Consider the following 22,231-nt stretch of genomic DNA (forward strand, 5'->3'; position numbering starts at 1 on the left):
TATGCCCCACAGGCCCCATTGAGGAGGACCAGTGGGGAAAGGTGTCCTGCTAGGGGCCCCCAAAGACACTTTTCGACAGCCTTATCATGTCGGAAAGGCCGACATGAAATGGTTGTCTGAAAGTGCCATCATAATCCCAACAGTGGAGCCGAGCCTGGCTCCCCCATCATTCAAGAGATTATGTTGGCTTTCGAGCTCTCCGATGGGCTCCTTGAGCCCATCGGAACCACGTTGGGATACCTCCTGCTGTTTTCATTCCAACCGTTGTCATACTAATTCGGTGGTCAGAATGAAAACTACGTTGTTGGGCGGAAAGCCTCCGACCGCTGGTCAGAGGCTTTCCACCCGACAACGTAATCGGGCCATTGAAATCCATCCTCGACATTATAGAGAGGACCTTCCTGGTTTTAACACAGTGCAGTTAGATAAGCAAACGTGGAGTTAAAACCATAGACTCCAAGTAGTAGTGGCTGAAAGGAATAGACAGTTGTTAAATAGTAAACATAAGGTGAACAGAGTTTTTTTGGTAAATGCCAGAAACCAAAATCAGCAAAAAGGAGAGTAAAATACTGGAAACAGTACCTTTAAGCATGGAGGCTGATGGGATGGCCCTTTTTTATGTTTTGATTTCCTCAGTCAGTCTTCAGATGTGCAGTCTCCTCACTGGCCTGACAGGTTTTTCCTGAATGTGAATTTTTCTTGTTTTAACCGAATATTGCACATGATTGTACTGTATTGGTTTCTTAGCATTGTAAACTTATGCTGCTGCTACTGCTTCTTTTAAAATCAATTTCCTGCTAATTTGCACAGTTCTTCTTATATCCTGCTCGCTAACACGCTAATTCTTACGAGCGGCGGCCATTTTTAGAGTGCCACGCGTTTTTTCAGTCAGCGCACTAGTCATTGCACGCCGCACTGCCTCATTTCTCTATTTAAATGAGCAGTAAGCGGACGCGCAGCACCTGACAGGTTTTTCCTGAATGTGAATTTTTCTTGTTTTAACCGAATATTGCACATGATTGCACTGTATTGTTGTCTTAGCATTGTAAACTTATGCTGTTGCTACTGCTTCTTTTAAAATCAATTTCCTACTAATTTGCACAGTTCTTCTTATAGCCTACTGGCTAACACGCTAATTCTTACGAGCGGCGGCCATTTTTAGAGTGCCACGCGTATTTTCAGTCAGCGCACTAGTCATTGCACGCCGCACTGCCTCATTTCTCTATTTAAATGAGCAGTAAGCGGACGCGCAGCGCCTGACAGGTTTTTCCTGAATGTGAATTTTTCTTGTTTTAACCGAATTTTGCACATGATTGTACTGTATTGTTGTCTTAGCATTGTAAACTTATGCTGCTGTTACTGCTTCTTTTAAAATCAATTTCCTGCTAATATGCACAGTTCTTCTTATATCCTGCTCGCTAACATGCTAATTCTTACGAGCGGCGGCCATTTTTAGAGTGCCATGCGTTTTTTCAGTCAGCGCACTAGTCATTGCACACCGCACTGCCTCATTTCTCTATTTAAATGAGCAGTAAGCGGACGCGCAGCGCCTGACAGGTTTTTCCTGAATGTGAATTTTTCTTGTTTTAACCGAATATTGCACATGATTGTACTGTATTGTTGTCTTAGCATTGTAAACTTATGCTGCTGCTACTGCTTGTTTTAAAATCAATTTCCTGCTGATTTGCACAGTTCTTCTTATATCCTGCTCGCTAACACTCTAATTCTTACGAGCGGCGGCCATTTTTTGAGTGCCACGCATTTTTTTAGTCAGCGCACTAGTCATTGCACGCCGCACTGCCTCATTTCTCTATTTAAATGAGCAGTAAGCGGACGCGCAGCGCCTGACAGGTTTTTCCTGAATGTGAATTTTTCTTGTTTTAACCGAATTTTGCACATGATTGTACTGTATTGTTGTCTTAGCATTGTAAACTTATGCTGCTGTTACTGCTTCTTTTAAAATCAATTTCCTGCTAATTTGCACAGTTCTTCTTATATCCTGCTCGCTAACATGCTAATTCTTACGAGCGGCGGCCATTTTTAGAGTGCCATGCGTTTTTTCAGTCAGCGCACTAGTCATTGCACACCGCACTGCCTCATTTCTCTATTTAAATGAGCAGTAAGCGGACGCGCAGCGCCTGACAGGTTTTTCCTGAATGTGAATTTTTCTTGTTTTAACCGAATATTGCACATAATTGTACTATATTGTTGTCTTAGCATTGTAAACTTCTGCTGCTGCTACTGCTTCGTTTAAAATGAATTTCCTGCTAATTTGCACAGTTCTTCTTATATCCTGCTCGCTAACACGCTAATTCTTATGAGCGGCGGCCATTTTTAGAGTGCCATGCGTTTTTTCAGTCAGCGCACTAGTCATTGCACGCCGCACTGCCTCATTTCTCTATTTAAATGAGCAGTAAGCGGACGCGCAGCGCCTGACAGATTTTTCCTGAATGTGACTTTTTCTTGTTTCAACCGAATATTGCACATGATTGTACTGTATTGTTGTCTTAGCATTGTAAACTTATGCTGCTGCTACTGCTTCTTTTAAAATCAATTTCCTGCTAATTTTCACAGTTCTTCTTATATCCTGCTCGCTAACACGCTAATTCTTACGAGCGGCGGCCATTTTTAGAGTGCCACGCGTTTTTTCAGTCAGCGCACTAGTCATTGCACGCCGCACTGCCTCATTTCTCTATTTAAATGAGCGATAAGCGGACGAGCAGCACCTGACAGGTTTTTCCTGAATGTGAATTTTTCTTGTTTTAACCGAATATTGCACATGATTGTACTGTATTGTTGACTTAGCATTGTAAACTTATGCTGCTGCTACTGCTTCTTTTAAAATCAATTTCCTGCTAATTTGCACAGTTCTTCTTATAGCCTGCTCGCTAACACGCTAATTCTTACGAGCGGCGGCCATTTTTAGAGTGCCACGCGTTTTTTCAGTCAGCGCACTAGTCATTGCACGCCGCACTGCCTCATTTCTCTATTTAAATGAGCAGTAAGCGGACGCGCAGCGCCTGACAGGTTTTTCCTGAATGTGAATTTTTCTTGTTTTAACCGAATATTGCACATGATTGTACTGTATTGTTGTCTTAGCATTGTAAACTTATGCTGCTGTTACTGCTTCTTTTAAAATCAATTTCCTGCTAATTTGCACAGTTCTTCTTATATCCTGCTCGCTAACACGCTACTTCTTACGAGCGGCGGCCATTTTTAGAGTGCCACGCATTTTTTCAGTCAGCGCACTAGTCATTGCACGCCGCACTGCCTCATTTCTCTATTTAAATGAGCAGTAAGCGGACGCGCAGCGCCTGACAGGTTTTTCCTGAATGTGAACGTTTTATTGTTTTAACCGAATATTGCACATGATTGTACTGTATTGTTGTCTTAGCATTGTAAACTTATGCTGCTGCTACTGCTTCTTTTAAAATCAATTTCCTGCTAATTTGCACAGTTCTTCTTATATCCTGCTCGCTAACACGCTAATTCTCACGAGCGGCGGCCATTTTTAGAGTGCCACGCATTTTTTCAGTCAGCGCACTAGTCATTGCATGCCGCACTGCCTCATTTCTCTATTTAAATGAGCAGTAAGCGGACGCGCAGCGCCTGACAGGTTTTTCCTGAATGTGAATTTTTCTTGTTTTAACCGAATATTGCACATGATTGTACTATATTGTTGTCTTAGCATTGTAAACTTATGCTGCTGCTACTGCTTCTTTTAAAATCAATTTCCTGCTAATTTGCACAGTTCTTCTTATAGCCTGCTCGCTAACACGATAATTCTTACGAGCGGCGGCCATTTTTAGAATGCCACGCGTTTTTTCAGTCAGCGCACTAGTCATTGCACGCCGCACTGCCTCATTTCTCTATTTAAATGAGCAGTAAGCAGACGCGCAGCGCCTGACAGGTTTTTCCTGAATGTGAATTTTTCTTGTTTTAACCGAATATTGCACATGATTGTACTGTATTGTTGTCTTAGCACTGTAAACTTATGCTGCTGCTACTGCTTCTTTTAAAATCAATTTCCTGCTAATTTGCACAGTTCTTCTTATATCCTGCTCACTAACACGCTAATTCTTACGAGCGGCGGCCATTTTTAGAGTGCCACGCGTTTTTTCAGTCAGCGCACTAGTCATTGCACGCCGCACTGCCTCATTTCTCTATTTTAATGAGCAGTAAGCGGACGCGCAGCGCCTGACAGGTTTTTCCTGAATGTGAATTTTTCTTGTTTTAACTGAATATTGCACATGATTGTACTGTATTGTTGTCTTAGCATTGTAAACTTATGCTGCTGCTACTGCTTCTTTTAAAATCCATTTTCTGCTAATTTGCACAGTTATTCTTATAACCTGCTCGCTAACACGCTAATTCTTACGAGCGGCGGCCATTTTTAGAGTGCCACGCATTTTCTCAGTCAGCGCACTAGTCATTGCACGCCGCACTGCCTCATTTCTCTATTTAAATGAGCAGTAAGCGGACGCGCAGCGCCTGACAGGTTTTTCCTGAATGTGAATTTTTCTTGTTTTAACCGAATATTGCACATGATTGTACTGTATTGTTGTCTTAGCATTGTAAACTTATGCTGCTGCTACTGCTTGTTTTAAAATCCATTTTCTGCTAATTTGCACAGTTCTTCTTATATCCTGCTCGCTAACACGCTAATTCTTACGAGCGGCGGCCATTTTTTGAGTGCCACGCATTTTTTCAGTCAGCGCACTAGTCATTGCACGCCGCACTGCCTCATTTTTCTATTTCAATGAGCAGTAAGCGGACGCGCAGCGGACGCGTGCAGTGAGCGTGCCAATGGCAAGCCCGTCTGCGCCCGTCCGCGCCAGTCCGGGGCCTGGGGCCATGATTCCTGGTCGATGTATCCCTAATCTCCTGACCTCCTTGAGGTACTCATCTGAACAGTTGTTAAAATATCGCCCATGCATTGACTCAAATTGCACTATTCACTCTGCTTTTAATGATGCCTTCTGTTGTCGCTATTGTAATTTTTCTTTTTGCACGTCGCTTCCTATAGATAGAAGCTGTGCCACTCCATTCAGTTCTCCCCCTCCCCCTTATTTAAGAAAGACTGCTCGGCTGTCTGGTAGGAACCCTGCCACCAAAGTTTTTGTATTCTGGCATGTGAACTGTCGTTCACTACCTAAACATAAGATGGACATATTTGACCTCTTAAATAGTGAACATCCTGATGCACTCTTTCTTACTGAAACCTGGCTACACTCCAGCTCGGGCCCTGACGTGGCCGTGGCTTTACCGTCTAATTACGCCATAGCTAGAAGGGACAGGATCAGTGGAAAGGGTGGAGGAATTGCGATAATTTATGATAAGTCATATCATTGTAAATTAGAAGACTTAGTCATTTTAAATTCTGAGGCAGCTTTATTCAAAATCACGTTGACACCTCAATTACCTTGTCAGGGATTCTTGTTTATCGCCCCCCTGGGCCTGCTAATGCTTGGGCTTTGTCCTTACCTGAGCTAGTGGCACCATATCTTCTTAACACGTCAAATTTCATCTTATTGGGTGATTTTAACTTACACCTCGAAAATATGAACTGTACGACTAGCCGCACACTGATCACGGATCTTGCTTTAAATCTTTCACTTAGTAAAAGTGGCCCCACGCATGTTGCTGGTCATTTGCTGGATCCTCTTTTTTCTAATTTGGCCTGCATTCAATGTGATTCCGCTCTTCCTTTATGCTGGTCTGATCATTTCGCTACCAAATTTCAGTGTTCCTTTTATTGGTTTCCTATCAGAGCTCCGGTGAGTAATCCTCAAGGAATTCGAAATTGGAGCAAAATGGATTTTACATTGTTTAACAGGACCCTTATTAATAATATTCCTACTGTTGAACATATATCAACGGATTCAGCTGGCGTGATTCATGAATGGATTTCTACTGCTGTTGATTGTTGTCTTCCTTTAGGTACAAAAAAGAAATATAAGCATCTTCCCCCAGCTCCTTGGTTTACGGAACAATTAAGGACTGAGAAAACAAAGTGTAAAAATTTGGAAAGGAGCTGGAGAAGGAGCTATTCACAAGAATAAAAATCCAATTATAAATTAGCTTTAAAACAATATCAATCTCTCTGTAAATTGGCCAGAAAGGAATATGTATCCTCTACTATTTCCAACGCCTCAAATTGCCCACGTACACTTTTCAGTATGGTTAAAAAACTTGCTGGGTCAGATACACACTCAAAGCCTCCTGTCCTTAATGAACAACAGTGTGACAACCTTGCTAGTTACTTCGTGAATAAAGTTGAACAAATATATTTTGCAATGCAAACTGCTCAGACAGTGGCATCTGTTACATCCTCTCTTAAATTTGGGTTCGAGCATAGAGCTACTGACCCCAATATACTTGCGACCTGGACATTGCAAGATTTTAACTCTTTAAAAAAAATTCTTAACAGTATTAAATCTGGTTCCCCTTTCGATTCTATTCCTGCATCTGTATTTCAGCAATTGGATCAACCCTCTCTGATGCTCATTATGCAGCTGTTAAATGCCTCTATTCTAGAAGCAATTGTCCCCTCAGATTGGAAGCATGCGATGGTCCTCCCTTTGTTTGAAAAGGCAAATGCTGACCCCGCCCAGCTGTCTAATTTCAGACCCATTTCCCTGCTTCCTATTTACTCTAAAATTTTGGAGAAACATGTTAATCAACAACTTAATCTGTTTATGGATGCTACTAACCTTCTACATCCATCTCAGTCTGGATTTAGGGCAGGTTTCTCCACTGAGACAACTCTGCTTGGAGTATCAGAGGTACTACGTCAGCGGTTGGATACTGGTGACACCGTAGCCCTGATATTGCTCGATTTGAGCGTGGCATTTGATACGGTGTCCCACTCTGCATTATTAAATTCCTTGCAATCTTTTGGCATTACGGGCACTGCGTTCAATTGGATTACATCTTTTCTTACTAAGCGGACGTTTCAAGTTTTTTCAGCTAGGGCCTCCTCTAAAATCTACCCTGCTGCCCATGGGGTGCCTCAGGGCTCCATCCTGAGTCCCCTTTTGTTTAACTTGTATGTTAAACCTTTGGCAACGATAGCTGAGGAATCTGGGTTGTCTCTGTTTTCTTATGCAGACGACACCCAGATATTTTTTTCCCTTTCTTCGGGCTAGATTGGCGGCTCTTCAGTCCTTCAGACCGGTCTAAGAAACATTGCATCATGGATGCATGACAATCTTCTTAAGCTGAACGGCGAAAAGACCGAGGTCCTCATTTTTGGGAAAAATAAAAATCTCTGGGGTCCTCGGCACTGGCCATGTGAGATGGGTGCTCTTCCTCAGCCCTCTGCTTTTGTCCGCAATTTGGAAGTTTTGATTGATGATAATCTCTCTATAAAACATCAGGCTGTGAGGGTGGCGGCCACTTGTTTCACTATTTTAAAATGGTTGAGGAAAATCATTTGGATGCTTCCGGTTTCCGTCCAGAAAACCGTAGTCCAGGCTCTCGTGACTTCAAGAATGGACTATGGAAACATTCTTTATCTGGGATCAAATAAAGATGTTACTTCAAGTGATTAAAAATTCTGCAGCTAGGCTTCTATGCCACCTCCCCAAAAACTCTTCTACCTCTAGTGCTCTTCACAAACTTCACTGGCTTACGATTGCTAACCGTGTGAAGTTTAAAGCGCTGAGTTTTATGCATAAAATTAAAAGTGGCTCGTCGCCTAAATACTTACAATCTTTGGTCCATCCTTACATACCCTCTCGGGCAATGCGCTCGTCCTCCAAGGGCAAATTTATGGTGCCCAGAGTCAAATTGACTAGAGTGGGTGGCCGCTCCTTTGCCTACTTAGGTCCAGTACTCTGGAATTCTCTTCCAATTGCCATTCGCAAGGAACCCTCTTTCTTGAACTTTCGTAGATCTGTAAAAACTTGGCTATTTAATCAATAATTACTCTTCTTTACTTTCAGGGTCCTCTGTCTGGTTTTTAGCGCTGGGAAACCCTAGGTGGGTAGCTGTGCGCTCTATAAAACTAACCAAATAAATAAATAAATAAACTGGATCAACATGAGTGAAAAACAGAGGACTCCAAAACTGTAGAAACTGTGTAGAAGGGGAAACAGCCATTACAACATGGTCATAGCCACGAATGACCATTACCACGCATCCTTTACAATGAACATGTCTTTACCATGCATGTCCGTTACTATGAATCATTTACCAAAAATATGTCTTTACCATGCATGCCTTTACTACAAATTCAGGCATGCCTGGTAAGGGCATGTTCGTTGCACAAGATGCGTGGTAATGGTAATGGACTGCTTTGTACACCTAGGGGGTGCGGCGGTTTTAGGGCTCAGGGCTAGGTGAAGGGTTTTAGAGTTCAGAGTTGGGCAGGGGGCTGCCGCAATGGGCGGTTTAAGTGCTGAAGTCCAAGAAAAAGGGCAGTTTTAAAGTTCAGATCTGGGCAAGTGGCTGCGGCAGAGGGGGGACAGTTTTAGGGTTCAGGGCCAGGTAAAGGCATATGAAAGGCAGCACACAACATTCTACACACCCTTGCCCCTTTGGTACCTTTCTGGCTCTCTCTTGAAACCCCTCTCTGTTTAAGTTCTGGACGGTTTTGGTTTTCTCTGTGCCGGTTCTGGTTCAGTCTCACTGGCTCACTTTCTCCCGTTCTGGCCTCTCTGTCTCTCGATTCCATCAGTAGATGGAAGTCCGTTCATACTGTCTATTCACCTCTGTGAGCGTATAACGAGGGATAAATTATTTAAAACTGGAAAGCTCATACAAATCCGTAGAACAGAGTCCGCAGAGCAGAAACTTAACTTGCCAGTGTGCCCCAATTGCACGCATGCAAAAACAACAGTTGATGGACAGAATGCAGAACAATGTCATACATTCACCCCAGTGCAGAGATCTGGACCTAAATCGATCGTTTTTTTTGCTCACCATGCCACCCCAGTTTAGACCTGGCCATATGCAAATCAGTCTTGACCCTGTGCCTCATGGGAACAGTCCAGCCCGAATTGCCAAGCCAGGTCCTCCCTGGACCAGAAACAAGCATCCTAGGACCGGTTTTGGGGTGTCACCCCTCTTAAGCCATGATAGCTTGATTCCAGTGGCATGGAGAGCACGGGACTCACGTCTGAGCATACCTGTCCCACTCGGGGTGACAAATGCAAAAACAACAGTTGATGGACAGAATGCAGAACAATGTCATACATTCACCCCAGTACAGAGATCTGGGCCTAAATCCATCGTTTTTTTGCTCACCTTGCCACCCCAGTTTAGACCCGGCCATATGCAAATCAGTCTTGACCCTGTGCCTCATGGGAACAGTCCAGCCCGAATTGCCAAGCCAGGTCGTCCCTGGACCGGAAACAAGCATCCTAGGACCGGTTTCGGGGTTTCACCCCTCTTCAGCCAGGATAGCTTGATTCCAGTGGCATGGAGAGCACGGGACTCACGTCTGAGCATACCCGTCCCACTCGGGGTGACAAATGCAAAAACAACAGTTGATGGACAGAATGCAGAACAATGTCATACATTCACCCCAGTACAGAGATCTGGGCCTAAATCCATCGTTTTTTTGCTCACCATGCCACCCCAGTTTAGACCTGGCCATATGCAAATCAGTCTTGACCCTGTGCCTCATGGGAACAGTCCAGCCCGAATTGCCAAGCCAGGTCCTCCCTGGACCAGAAACAAGCATCCTAGGACCGGTTTTGGGGTGTCACCCCTCTTAAGCCAGGATAGCTTGATTCCAGTGGCATGGAGAGCACGGGACTCACGTCTGAGCATACCTGTCCCACTCGGGGTGACAAATGCAAAAACAACAGTTGATGGACAGAATGCAGAACAATGTCATACATTCACCCCAGTACAGAGATCTGGGCCTAAATCCATCGTTTTTTTGCTCACCTTGCCACCCCAGTTTAGACCCGGCCATATGCAAATCAGTCTTGACCCTGTGCCTCATGGGAACAGTCCAGCCCGAATTGCCAAGCCAGGTCCTCCATGGACCGGAAACAAGCATCCTAGGACCGGTTTCGGGGTTTCACCTCTCTTCAGCCAGGATAGCTTGATTCCAGTGGCATGGAGAGCACGGGACTCACGTCTGAGTGTGCCCGTCCCACTTGGGATGACAAATGCAAAACAACAGTTGATGGACAGAATGCAGAACAATGTCATACTGTGCTGGTCCTGGTTTAGTCTCACTGGTTCACTTTCTCCCGTTCTGGCCTCTCTGTCCCTCGTACCATCAGTAGATGGAAGTCCGTTCACACTGTCTATTTACCTCTGTGAGCGTATCACGAGGGATACATAATTTAAAACTGGAAAGCTCATACAAATCCGTAGAACAGAGTCCTCAGAGCAGAAACTTAACTTGCCAGTGTGCCCTAATTGCACGCATGTCATTACCAAGCATGTGCCTTTACCACGCATTCCAAATTTTGACCATCTAAATGCCCTTACCAACCAGGCCTTTACAACAAAACTTTTGTGGTTAAGGCATTAGTAGTAAAGACATATACGTAGAAAAACATTTTTTTTACAAAATGAATGTGTGGTAATGATGCATGCCTTGTATTGACTGTATTGTAAAGGCATGAGTGGTATTCGCGTGCGTGGTTCCATCATACAACCCAAACGGACATTAAAAATCAACGTTAATAGCAGCCTAAAAGCGTGTCCATCATCTTGAATTGTGTGCTCTCCCGCAGTCCTTGACAACAATATGTATCATCATGATTTTTTTTTCATGATATTCTTTTCCCGATATATCTGTATCCCAATATTCACGACTCAATATTTTGTCCAAATGCCATTTAGAGGGATATTTATTGCACTCAATAAAACCTGACTATGCAGGGGCTGGAATTTATAGGGGACCTTGGCCAAGACATGCTTTGGGGGCCCCACGCAAGACATACTTTAGGGGCCTTGTTCAGAAATCCTTTGTATTTTATTGCCCATTTTCTGTTAACTCAATCCCATGTTTCGAAACAATGTTAAATAATACATTAAAGATTGAGATGGAAAAAAGCCAGGTAGGAGAAAGAGAGAACGTTCACTTTCCCAGGGGCGCCTTGGAAGGTTGGGGCCCTGGGCAATTTTGGCCCGGTCTTAAAACGTCTTTGAATCTTTAGAGTTCAGAATGTGGTCAGCTAGAAATGAGGGCCTGGAGAGAAAACGCTAAAATGATGTAATCGATCTAGATTTGGAGCAGCATGCAGTATGCAGGAGTTTAAATCAAGGAATCATGCTAGCATGAGGTCTTCATGAAAAGTTAGGTATTTATGCCATGAGAGTAAGGGAATAGGCTACCAAGTGGCTCTTTTACAGTTTAAAGTGGAAAGACTAAAAGTTCTCCATTCAATTTAAAGTGGAGACTGAATTATCTCTTGTTTTATCATGACTTGCTGGCATTCGCTTGTGATAAAAGTGTTATCAAGCAGTGATTGCCAGCATGTGAGTAGGACTGGACATCACTTTGTTCTCAGTCAGGTCCTTCCTTCGAGAAAGTTGATATTGTTATAAATACACATGAAAATAGTCAGCTGGGCTTATGATACATTAATAACAAGACACATTGTTTACATCCACAATTCCATATCAGCACTATTACTGCATTGGCTCATCTGATAAAAAAAATCATTAGCCACATGACGCTCCTCGATGCTCAATATTGAGCGATTATTTGCATTCTATAATTTTCAATTATGTGCATACAACTTTGCTATTTGAAAAAGGGAACTTTTCAGGACTATTTGCTAATTATAAGTACCGATTTTTTCATTTCCCCGTTCTGAAGTAATCATTTTGTACTCTCTGCTTTGACTTATTTCGCTTCGTGGTCCATTGCTACTCAATAAAATAAACTGTTGCCTTATTTTAAAACGATTTCTGTTCAAATATGTGAAAGTCACTTATTATATCAAAATGCGTATTTACCGAAATGTTCCTAAATTCCTTTTTGTTCATAGTATCATGTGAACTTTCATTTTGTAGAGCCACTTGTCTTCATTTACTGAAGTACGAAAGGGTGAACCGCTGAGAGCGCTGCAAAATAAATGCACGCTCCTCTCCGATAAAAGCATTAGTGCCTCTCACAGGCTGCGGGAAGAAAGCAATCTATGGTAAATGGGATTATTATTGCTGGGAAAAGGCTTCACCCGTGCCAGGTTTTTTCATTTTAGGATCAACCAACCCCGAACAAGGGCAGCCTGCAAAGGGGACTCCAAGTCACAAAATGGAAAACACTCAAGGTCAGTATTCTACCAAAGGACACAGAGGCGGCAGCAACTAGCACCGCCCAATTAGTCATTTTAAATCGAATAGCTTTTTAAAAAGCCCCACAAACCCTTATTTTTTTTTTTATTTTTTTGCAGTTTTATATAGCGCAAACTCGACCCGGTGGTATCAGAGTGCTTTGCATGAGCAGTTGCGTTACCGAGGGACACATTCATTTTTAGACACAGGGAGATGAAGTGATCCGCCCAGAATCACGGGATGCTTGAGTCTCCCGCTAGATTCGAAAGTTGGTCACTCTAGCCCTTAAGCCACATACTCTCCCTCCATCATCTAAATAACCGTAGAACCGGCATTTCTGCTTAACAGCTCTCCTCTTTTGGCACCAACCCCAGCATGTCACTGACACAGCCCAGCATTTTATAGACCATTGAAGCAAAGGGCTTCAATGGAAAACAAGCCACAGTTATCTGTGGAAAAGCCCAGATTACTTAGCAGCATTCTTCATTTGACTGCACTTTACCCTCGCTCATCACATGCGTAGTAATGAAGACTACCTGTAAGAAGTCTGAGCATCACTCCCATGCCCACTCATCCTTGTCACAGTAATTAGTTGTGAGGATGTGAGAGCCCGACTGACTGAACACGTCACCATATCAAACGATACATGTGAATCATGACAGCCTTTAATGGCGGGGGCAACGTCAGGAGTTTACATGTATCTTCCAAAGAAAACATGACATTAAACAGAGATAGGAATGGACTCCATACTGCTTTCCCAACTGGAACTGCTGAAACATCCAAGCGAAAATGTTAAATAAAAGATTGAGGTGCAGCCCAAGTCGCACCTTCGGGTAGGACAGCCGGGGAGAGTGCTTTGCATCCTGCCCAAGAGGAAGCCATCGATCTTGTCTACAGCTCCTGAACAGAAAAGGGAAGAGGAAATCCTGCAAGAGAAGAGGGAAAAACAAAATATCTGGACAAACCCACCCACTGATAGTGGGCCCTGAAGGGTTTTCACTTAAAGGTTCTGTGGCAAAAGACACGACTAGAGACTCAGGACCCGATTTAGAGTTTGGCGGATGGGAAATGCATTCATGTACATTGAATGTTTCTGCCAGTCACAAACGTGATGGGCATCCATCTACCGCAAGTGAATTTTGCCTATGGCACTTGTAATACAGTGAACCGGATGTTTGTCATGTTTTTAGCGTCTATCCCAACCCCCAAACTCTAGATAAGGCCCTCGGTCTTTCTGAAGGATTTTGTATAATATATGACATTTGAGTCCTTCCCTGACATCAAGAGAGTGAGACGTCAGTGCCTATTGACGATAGGTATGATGTCTTGTAGGAAAATCAGACAGAAGCAGATGGACTGAAGAAACAAATGCATCTCTTTTAGAATGATATTAGGTCGAAAGACTCCCGGTGGCTTCGGACTAGAAAAAACTTGAATAGATGCCCTGCCCCCATTATAGAGGGGAATAATAAATATAATAATAATAGTAATAATAATACATAATAAAAAGTATAATTGATTTTTTAAGAATGAGACTGTCCACACCCTTTTGAAGAACTGCTTGTCTGATTAGGACAGCAATGAACAAGCTGATGGAAGCAATGCTTGAATTCACCTCACCACTGGCAGTCGCGCTGTACCACTTTCCAGGATTTGCTTGTCTGATTGGGTCAGAAGATCAGGGAGTTAAATGTCACTCCCTAGGATGGAGAAATGCTGGATTGGACCTGCACATAACCTCCCAACACCCAATCATCTAAAACATTGTCCTTCAAAATTTCAATGAATTCAGACAGGCTTCCTCCCACAGGCAAGATTGCCTGAGGGACCGCCTGACAGGGATTGGCAACAAGCTTTCCTGCATCCTTCAGACCCAGAGCGAAAACATTCCCCAGAAAAGAAATTAGAGACCACTGGGCCCTCTGAGCTGGACACCTCCATGCCATTGCTGGAGGCTTAGGCTGAAAGGACACTGCCACTTTAGCATCTTTGGCTGCTTGTTCCATTAAATCTGCGTGCTTCTAACCCAAAAAAGTCAATTTAAGCAGAAAATGATTTTGAGCAGTGTCTCCTTCCCAAGAGTGAGACTAATATTAACAGCAGAGTCACCACAGCCTGCTGTTTCGAGATGCTGCTTAACAATCACAATAAGGGCCTAATTATGACTACGGCTGAGCCAGTTCAGACACTTCCGCACCGGCGGTCCGACTGTCCTGTTACAAGTTGGGCTGTCAGACCACAATGGGACCGCGACAACTACCGGGGATCAGAGATCACTGGCAGTGTTGCAGCGGTCTTGAGGCCGCAATATGCTTGGTCGTGCCACTGCAGCATCAGCAAGCATATTATGAGTTTCCTCTCTGCCACAGTTTTCCTCGTGGTGAGCCTGTCAATAAAACTGTGGCAGAGAAGAAACAAATGGGGCCCTAAAGGGCCCTCTGTTGCCTCTGGGCCATGGGGTGCATGCAGGGGGCACATGTTGTGCCCCCAGTGTGCATTCACCCCAGTTCCTGCACGGAATGGATTGCAGCAGTCCATGCCATGCAGGAACTGCCTTTGATGCTCCAGTTGCAGTGCCTTTTCATAGACACCGAGGAGGTGGGACCCCAAAGAACCGCCCGCCGGAGACTAAAAAAGTTGTAATCTGGTGGGCGGTGTCAGTAGGGCTTTGATGGTCTTTAAGCGAAGCAACAGCGTGGTGGCCTCGCTCCATGACCACCAAAGTTGTAATTAGGCCCTTAGCAATGTCAGAAAAAAAATGCTGTTTGTTTTTCCGTGACCTGCAAGGTAGGCCCACAATTTTCTCCAGTTTCTAGAGCACTTATAAGGAGTCAAAGTTATGTAACAGAGATTGGATGATCTTTCCTAAGTTACATCTGGCTTCATTACTATTTAAGAGGAATCCATTTTGAGTATCAGTGCTATGCAATTGTGCTTTGTCTGGTTCTCACTTTCTGGATTCATCTGGAATTTCTGTTTTCCTCGTGTTTTCTTGCTTTCTCTTCCAGCTCTTCATTTATCTGCTTAGCCTGGGCAGTAGGAAGATTCTTATCTGGACTCCAGCTTTTTTTCCCTTCCTGCTGCATTTTGTTTCTGGGGCAAACCCGGACTATCAGTGTAAACCTGGTACTCTGGCGCTGTTGCTTGGAGTATTAGGCCATACCTGCATACCAAAACTGTCCTACATCTTTGCCAAGCAGACGTGCACTTAAGAGGTTGCAATGCCACTGAAAGCTAAAGATGGACCACGTCCAGGAGCTTTTAACAGCCTTTAAGAACTTAAATCTTCATGTCCAAAACGTGACAACTGAAAATGCATCTTTGTGCCAATCTGTTGCAGTTCTGCAGCAAGGCTCCTTGAATCCTCTTTGTCTCCTTGGAACGTGTGACTCCACGCTTCGCAGGTGCCGCTCGTGCTGTGCTGTTTGAAAACCGGCGGAGTGCTGCCCCATCTTTCTACTGGTTTCAGGATTTCAGGATTTCATCTTTCTACCGGAACATTACACAGAGGCCCGTAGCGGGACTGCGAGGACCAGCGTGCTGTGCGGCCTGACCTGCCGCAGCTGGTCCTCTTCCCGCCTCTATCGCTAATCTTCAAAAAGTGGGCTGGTCAATTATCACCTGTGTTGCTTGCAAAGGGGCGTGTTCGCTCCAACTATATAGATCGACTCATCCCCGGCCCGTGGGATGCGCGCGGGCCAAGGGCGGGCCCGTTTGTGCCCGTTAGTGACCGATAGAGATTGGACTGGGCCCTTTATCGAACCTCTGAACCCTTCTAACTTGTAAGTTACTGTTCGAGTGTTTTGACTTGTTCTCCACCATCTACTACTATAGGCGTTCATTTTTACTCACACCCCGGGTCTATCTACTACGATGTCTACCCGAGGCACACGGAGCAAAACTGCAGCGGGGGGGGGGGGGGGGGGGGGAAACTCATAGGCCCAATAGACAATTTTATAACAAGGGCAAATTCCTTTATCGATCAAGAGATAACACAGTTGGAACGAAGAGTCTCACAGGATCTTGCCCTCACAAGAAGATCGTCCCTGGTTCTTATCTCAGCCGTAAAGACTCCTGATAAGGCTAAGGACAGAGCCCTTGTGCTCGCTGAAATTTATAGCGTACCGACCGAGGTAGACTTATCGGTATCACAGTTTCTAACTGACTCACAGCTAAGCCTTGCCCTGGAAAAAACCCCGGACCTCAGCCTGAACCTATCTACTGAAAGTAACGTCACTAGACAGTCCAGGGGAAGGCGGGAGGGCGCTATACCAAAGAAAAAAACAAAAAAAAGAAGAATATAGAAAAAGTTGGTGTTACACACAAAATGTTAGATAACACTAGAGAGGAACCTGATCACATAGCACCTTCAGGTCAGTCACACCCTGAAATTAATCCGACAAACGGGGGTGTAAGGCCAATGAGCCCCGAGGCTTCTGCTATCCTTGTGGCCGACAGTGATACTGATGAAGTTGAGGGGCGACTTTTAATTAAAATAGATAATTTATTTATTTAAATTCCATCTTTCCCCATTGGAGGTTAGATTGTCCCGTGTAGAGAATTTGCTATTTGAATTATCAGCTCTTATTAAAAATGGAACATCTAATACTGTATCTAAAAGAATGGTCGCTAAAGTAAATCAACCTCCCAAACCACTGAGTAAAAATACGGGGGGGACCCCTGCTAACACTAAAATTATACCTACTACTGAGTCGCAGCCAAAACCTAAGACCTCTGCGACTACAGATAACAATAAGGGAACTAGCTCCAAGAATACTACCAATCACCCCATCCAGGAAGTGAAAACAAATGGGCCTTTGCCTCCACTTCCTAATAAAGCTTGGTTTGGGGGAGGAGGTTTTGGTAGACCCATTGTAAACTTACCACCCAAGTCAGCCCCTTATATGGTAGTGATGACAGGGGTCCCTGAGTTAAATGACCACAAGGAAGAACTGAATTGGTCATTGAAAAATAAGGTCATACATTGGTTAAACATCAACAGACCACCACCCCCAAATCACCCTAGTAGGATCTTAACGGTCCGTAGGGTACATTGGATAGGGAAGGAAATGAAAACAACCCAGGGTGATTGTATTGTGATAAATTTTGAGGATCCCTATATGGTCGATCACATATGTTCCTGGAATTTGCATGGAGGAAATTACGGGATTCAGACTAAACGTCTCTCTTTCTTCTACCCCCCCAGTTTGCGCCCTGGTTTTGACTATGATGCTTATGAGGGAAATTGGCGCAGAGTAGGCAGACGTGACTGGGGGAGCGATTGGGGGGATTGGAATGGTAACTTTGGTTATAATGGAGAACGAGCCTTTAGAGAACCTTGGAGAGGCATACAGACCACCAATAGATATGAGTGTTTGGAGATGGTGGACTGACTGGACCTGATCCCCGTGGGAAAGCTTACGGAACAAGTAGTACCCTCCAACCCTCTTTGCCCCATAGTAGACGAAAACCCATGGTTAAGCTTACAAGTTAAAACCTCAACCGAGCCGCCCAGGATAGATAGTCCAGCATGTAGTATGTCTCCTGTTGAGATCATAAGGGATGATGAGATGACTTTGGCTCCTTTATTAAGCCCAGGTTATACTTCGAATCCCACCACGCTAGACATAGGATCATCACGACGTGCCCAAAAGACTAGGATGGGGTTATTATCATGGAACATAGCGGGCCTTTCAAACAAAATTAGGGATCCTATCTTTGTGGAACTTCTAGATAGGTTTGAAGTAATTTGCCTGCAGGAATGTTGGGTGAAGGATGAGATACATATGGTGGGGTTTTGCACACATTTCCTTGCAGCGCAAACTAACTATAGAGGGAGGTGTTCTGGGGGGCTATGTACCTACATATCGAATAAAAGTAATATAACCAGAAAATGCTTACCCAACGGGGGATCTCAATACTATCAACTTTTCTCCCTAAGGTCAGGCGAAAACCACCCTATCCTCCTGATTAATTTTTACAATAATATCCCAAAGGCCGCTTTACAAAGGACCTTAGAGGAACTAAATGATGCTATCCGTAAGGGATTGGGATCTGACCAAAAAGAACACTTTATCATTTTAACGGGGGATTTTAATTGCCATTTATGTATGCACAGTGATACGGAGATATGTGGCATGGTGAATCTTAGGGGTGATCCCTGTATTCATTTTGAGCATTCTGTACTCGGAAATTTACTAAACCATTTTCTATTTGAGTGGGACCTGGGCTATGTAAATGAACTTTGTGTTCCTCCGATCCATTTCGAACCCACCTTTTGTGGCTGGGGGTCCCGGACTATTATAGACTTTACATTGGTCTCTAACAATTATCATCGCAGTGTACTCTCGTTTAACTTAGAGCACATTGCACTTAGTGACCACTATCCAATTGGCTCTAGTTTTGAAATAGGGCAGAGAGGCAGTAAAGCCACCAATGTGGTGGAAAATATCTATTTACATGGGATTTCCTTGGCTAGAACCAATGGATACGTTATTAAATGGAGTAAGGTAAATCCGACTAATTTCTTAGAGAACCTGGTAGTAGAACAGAAAAATGATTTTATGACCTGTTTAGAGGAGAACCCTAACCCCACCAAGGTCATTGCAGCTTTTGACAAGATTTCAGTCCACATTAGCAACAAATTAACTGCTACAGCACGAAAAGGGGGTCACAGTAGAATAGAGAGATGGTTTAATCAAGAGTGCACCAAAGCACATTCTCATTTGATCCAGACCCTAAAAAAACCCCAAAGAAACCAGTTAGATATTAGAGTAGCCAGAGCTTCCTATAAGGATGCCTTAAAAAAACGGAGGAAGGATTTGAAGCACTCTGCCTGGGAAGCCCTATTAAAAGTGAGTGCATTAAAAGATACGACTGCATTTTGGAATGCAGACAATGCCCCATTTTTTGTGGGGAGAAACTCTGACCAGGTAGAGATTGTCATTGAAGAAACGCTTGGGGTTAAACATTTCACCGAGTTATACAAACAAGAGATTCGTACTGGACTAATGAGTTCATTGGTGGGAGTTACGAGCACCACAGAACCTGATGCATTAGTCCTATTTCCCCTTAATGTAGTCTTCTCTTTAGACGAGGTGGAATTAGCATTGGCAGATAGTTCAAATAGTAAAGCCCCGGGACCAGACGGTATTCCACTTGACACCTATAAGGATAACGTCGCCCTGTGGGCATCGCTCCTGACCAACGTTTTAAACAGTTGTAACATCAAGGGCTTTCCAACTACCTGGCAGGAAGCTATTGTAGTCCCCATCTTTAAGAAGGGGGACAGAAACGATCCTAAATGCTATAGGCCAATCTCCCTCCTTGACTCGCTAATGAAGGTAGTGGGCAGAATTCTTTTAAATCGCCTCCAATTATGGGCTGAGGAGAAAACCGTTCTTTCGAAATTCCAGTACGGCTTTAGGTCAGGTCTTGGCACTGTCGAACAAGGCCTAAACTTGGCCTTAGTAATAGGTAAATATTCGGCAGCAAAGAGGGGAAATTTATTTATGACCTTTGTAGACCTCAGCTCGGCCTTCGACTGCTTGAATCATGATATTTTGTGGGCTACCTTAGCAGATCTTGGTATTGATTTTAATATTCTTTATTTATTTATTTATTTTTAATATTTATAAAGCGCAGCATATACCCTAGGGCGTCTTGGCGCTAAGAGAACAGTTACTTGTGGTGAAAAACGTGGGGATGGAGGATTCGTTGATCGAACATCCAAGTTTTTAGGAGCTTACGGAAGTGAAGGAGGGAGGGGCTCAGCCTGATGTTTAGGGGTAAAGTGTTCCAGAGCTTTGGGGCTGCCACCAGGAAGCGTCGGTCACCCCAGGATACCGTCTTTGTACGAGGAATAACCAGTTGGCCGAGGGAAGCTGAACGTAACGCTCTGCTAGGTTTGTACGATTGCAGCTGCTCTTTCAAAAAGTGAGGTCCTTGATTATTGAGTGCTTTGAACACGATACAAAGGGACTTGAAATGGATTCTGTTTCGAATGGGGAGCCAGTGGTAATCCTTTATGCTTCTTGATATTGATTCATATTTTGTTTTTCCTGAAAGCAGGCGTGCTGCTGCGTTCTGGATAGTTTGTAGTTTGGTTATTACTCTGGATTGAGCGTTAAGAAAGAGGCCGTTGCAGTAATCCAGAGCAGAAAAAACTAGGGAGGTGACCAGAGTTTTGATGGCAGACTCCGGGAGAAAAGGACAAATTTTTCTGATCATCTTTAGTTTTAGATGTGCTATGGAGACTGTTTTATTGGCGTGATCCATGAAGTGTAAACCTTCATCGAAAACGATACCGAGGTTCCTAACCTTGGCGGTTGGAGTGGGAGGGGTACCGAAGGCATCTGGCCACCAGCTTGATGGCCAGGCTGGGAGAAGAGGTCCAAATATGACCACCTCAGTTTTATCTGAGTTTAATTTGAGGCAATTAGTGGCCATCCATTCTCCTATGTCGGTAAGTCCCTTCTTAAATTTTTCAGCCATTTGATCTCCGTCACCTTTGATTGCCAGTACCAACTGGGTATCATCGGCATAGGAGGTTAGGCTCATCCCGTGTGCTTTGATGGTTTTAGCAAGGTCCGACACATAAATGTTAAAAAGTGTCGGACTAAGGGATGAGCCTTGAGGAACTCCGCAAGGAGATGACAGTTGTGCCGATTGAAATGGGCCTAAGATGACAGCCTGCGTTCTTTTGGCTAGGAAGGAGGCAATTAGATTTTTTGCGGAGTGGCAGATCCCAAATCCCTCGACACGATCGACCAAAATTGTGTGGTCGACCGTGTCGAAGGCCGCTGATAAATCCAGCATTACCAGGATGGCTGTTCCCCCCTGATCCCGGATTACCCTGATATAATCGGCAGCCTTAATCAAGGCTGTCTCTGTCCCATGGTATTTCCGGAATCCAAATTACGTGTCATCCAGGAGATGGTGTTTCTCAATAAATTCAGAGATCTGAATGTTCATGGCTTTTTCAATCACCTTAGCCACAAATGGGAGACTCGCAATGGGCCTGTAGTTTTTTAGCTCATTTTTATCCAGAGAAGGTTTTTTTAACAAAGGTTTTAGTAGGGTGTTTTTTAAGGGGTCTGGATAAGTGCCTGCAAGTAGAGTTGAGTTGCATACTTGGGTAAGTAAAGGAATGATGGAGTCCATTATCGGCAGGAGCACTGAGAGTGGACAAGGGTCCAGGGCCGATCCTGATTTAATGGTGGACACTATGATTTTGATTTGGTCCGTTGTAATTGGTTGAAAGCTGGGGAACGTGTTGGCAGGGGGTAAAGTAAGGGAATTGACTGTCCTGGGCAGTGAGTTTGCCGAGAACGCCTGATAAATATCGTCAACTTTGGTAAAGAAAAAAGAGGCTAAAGAGTCACATAGAGATTGTGACGGGGGGAGTGAGATCCGGGCAATTACCTGACAGTGATTTTGTGATTTGGTACAATCGTCTACTGGAATTTTTGGATTTTTGGATTTGGTCCGTATAGTAGTCTTTTTTTGCTTTTGTAATCATGGCTTTGTAGAGTGCCAGAGATTCCTTATAGGTTGCTTTACTTGCTATATCATAGGTTTTCCTCCATTGTCTCTCCTTATTCCGGTTGATTTGCTTTTGTGCCCTTAGTTCTTCGTTATACCAAGGGGCAGTGGGTTTAAATCTATTTTTAGATAATTCTTTAGTCGGGGCTGATTGATTCGTGGCCAAACCCAACCAGGAGTGGAATTGAAGTAGTGCTGAATTGGGGTCAGCAGATAGTACTGGGCAAGTATGATCCAGTTTTGACCTAAGATCGTCCAGATTGATGTTTTTCCAATCTTTAAAAGGCTTTTGAGGGATGGGAGTAGGTTTGTTATCGTAAGGAGTTTTAATGGTGATAGTAGCAAAAATAGCATGATGGTCAGTCCATGGCAGGGGTAATATATTGGTTATTTGTAGGCCTTCTAAATTGGAAAATATGGGATCCAAGATGTGGCCGGC

Source organism: Triturus cristatus, chromosome 2_1, assembly GCF_964204655.1.
Source record: "Triturus cristatus chromosome 2_1, aTriCri1.1, whole genome shotgun sequence".
Taxonomy (NCBI): Eukaryota; Metazoa; Chordata; class Amphibia; order Caudata; family Salamandridae; genus Triturus; species Triturus cristatus.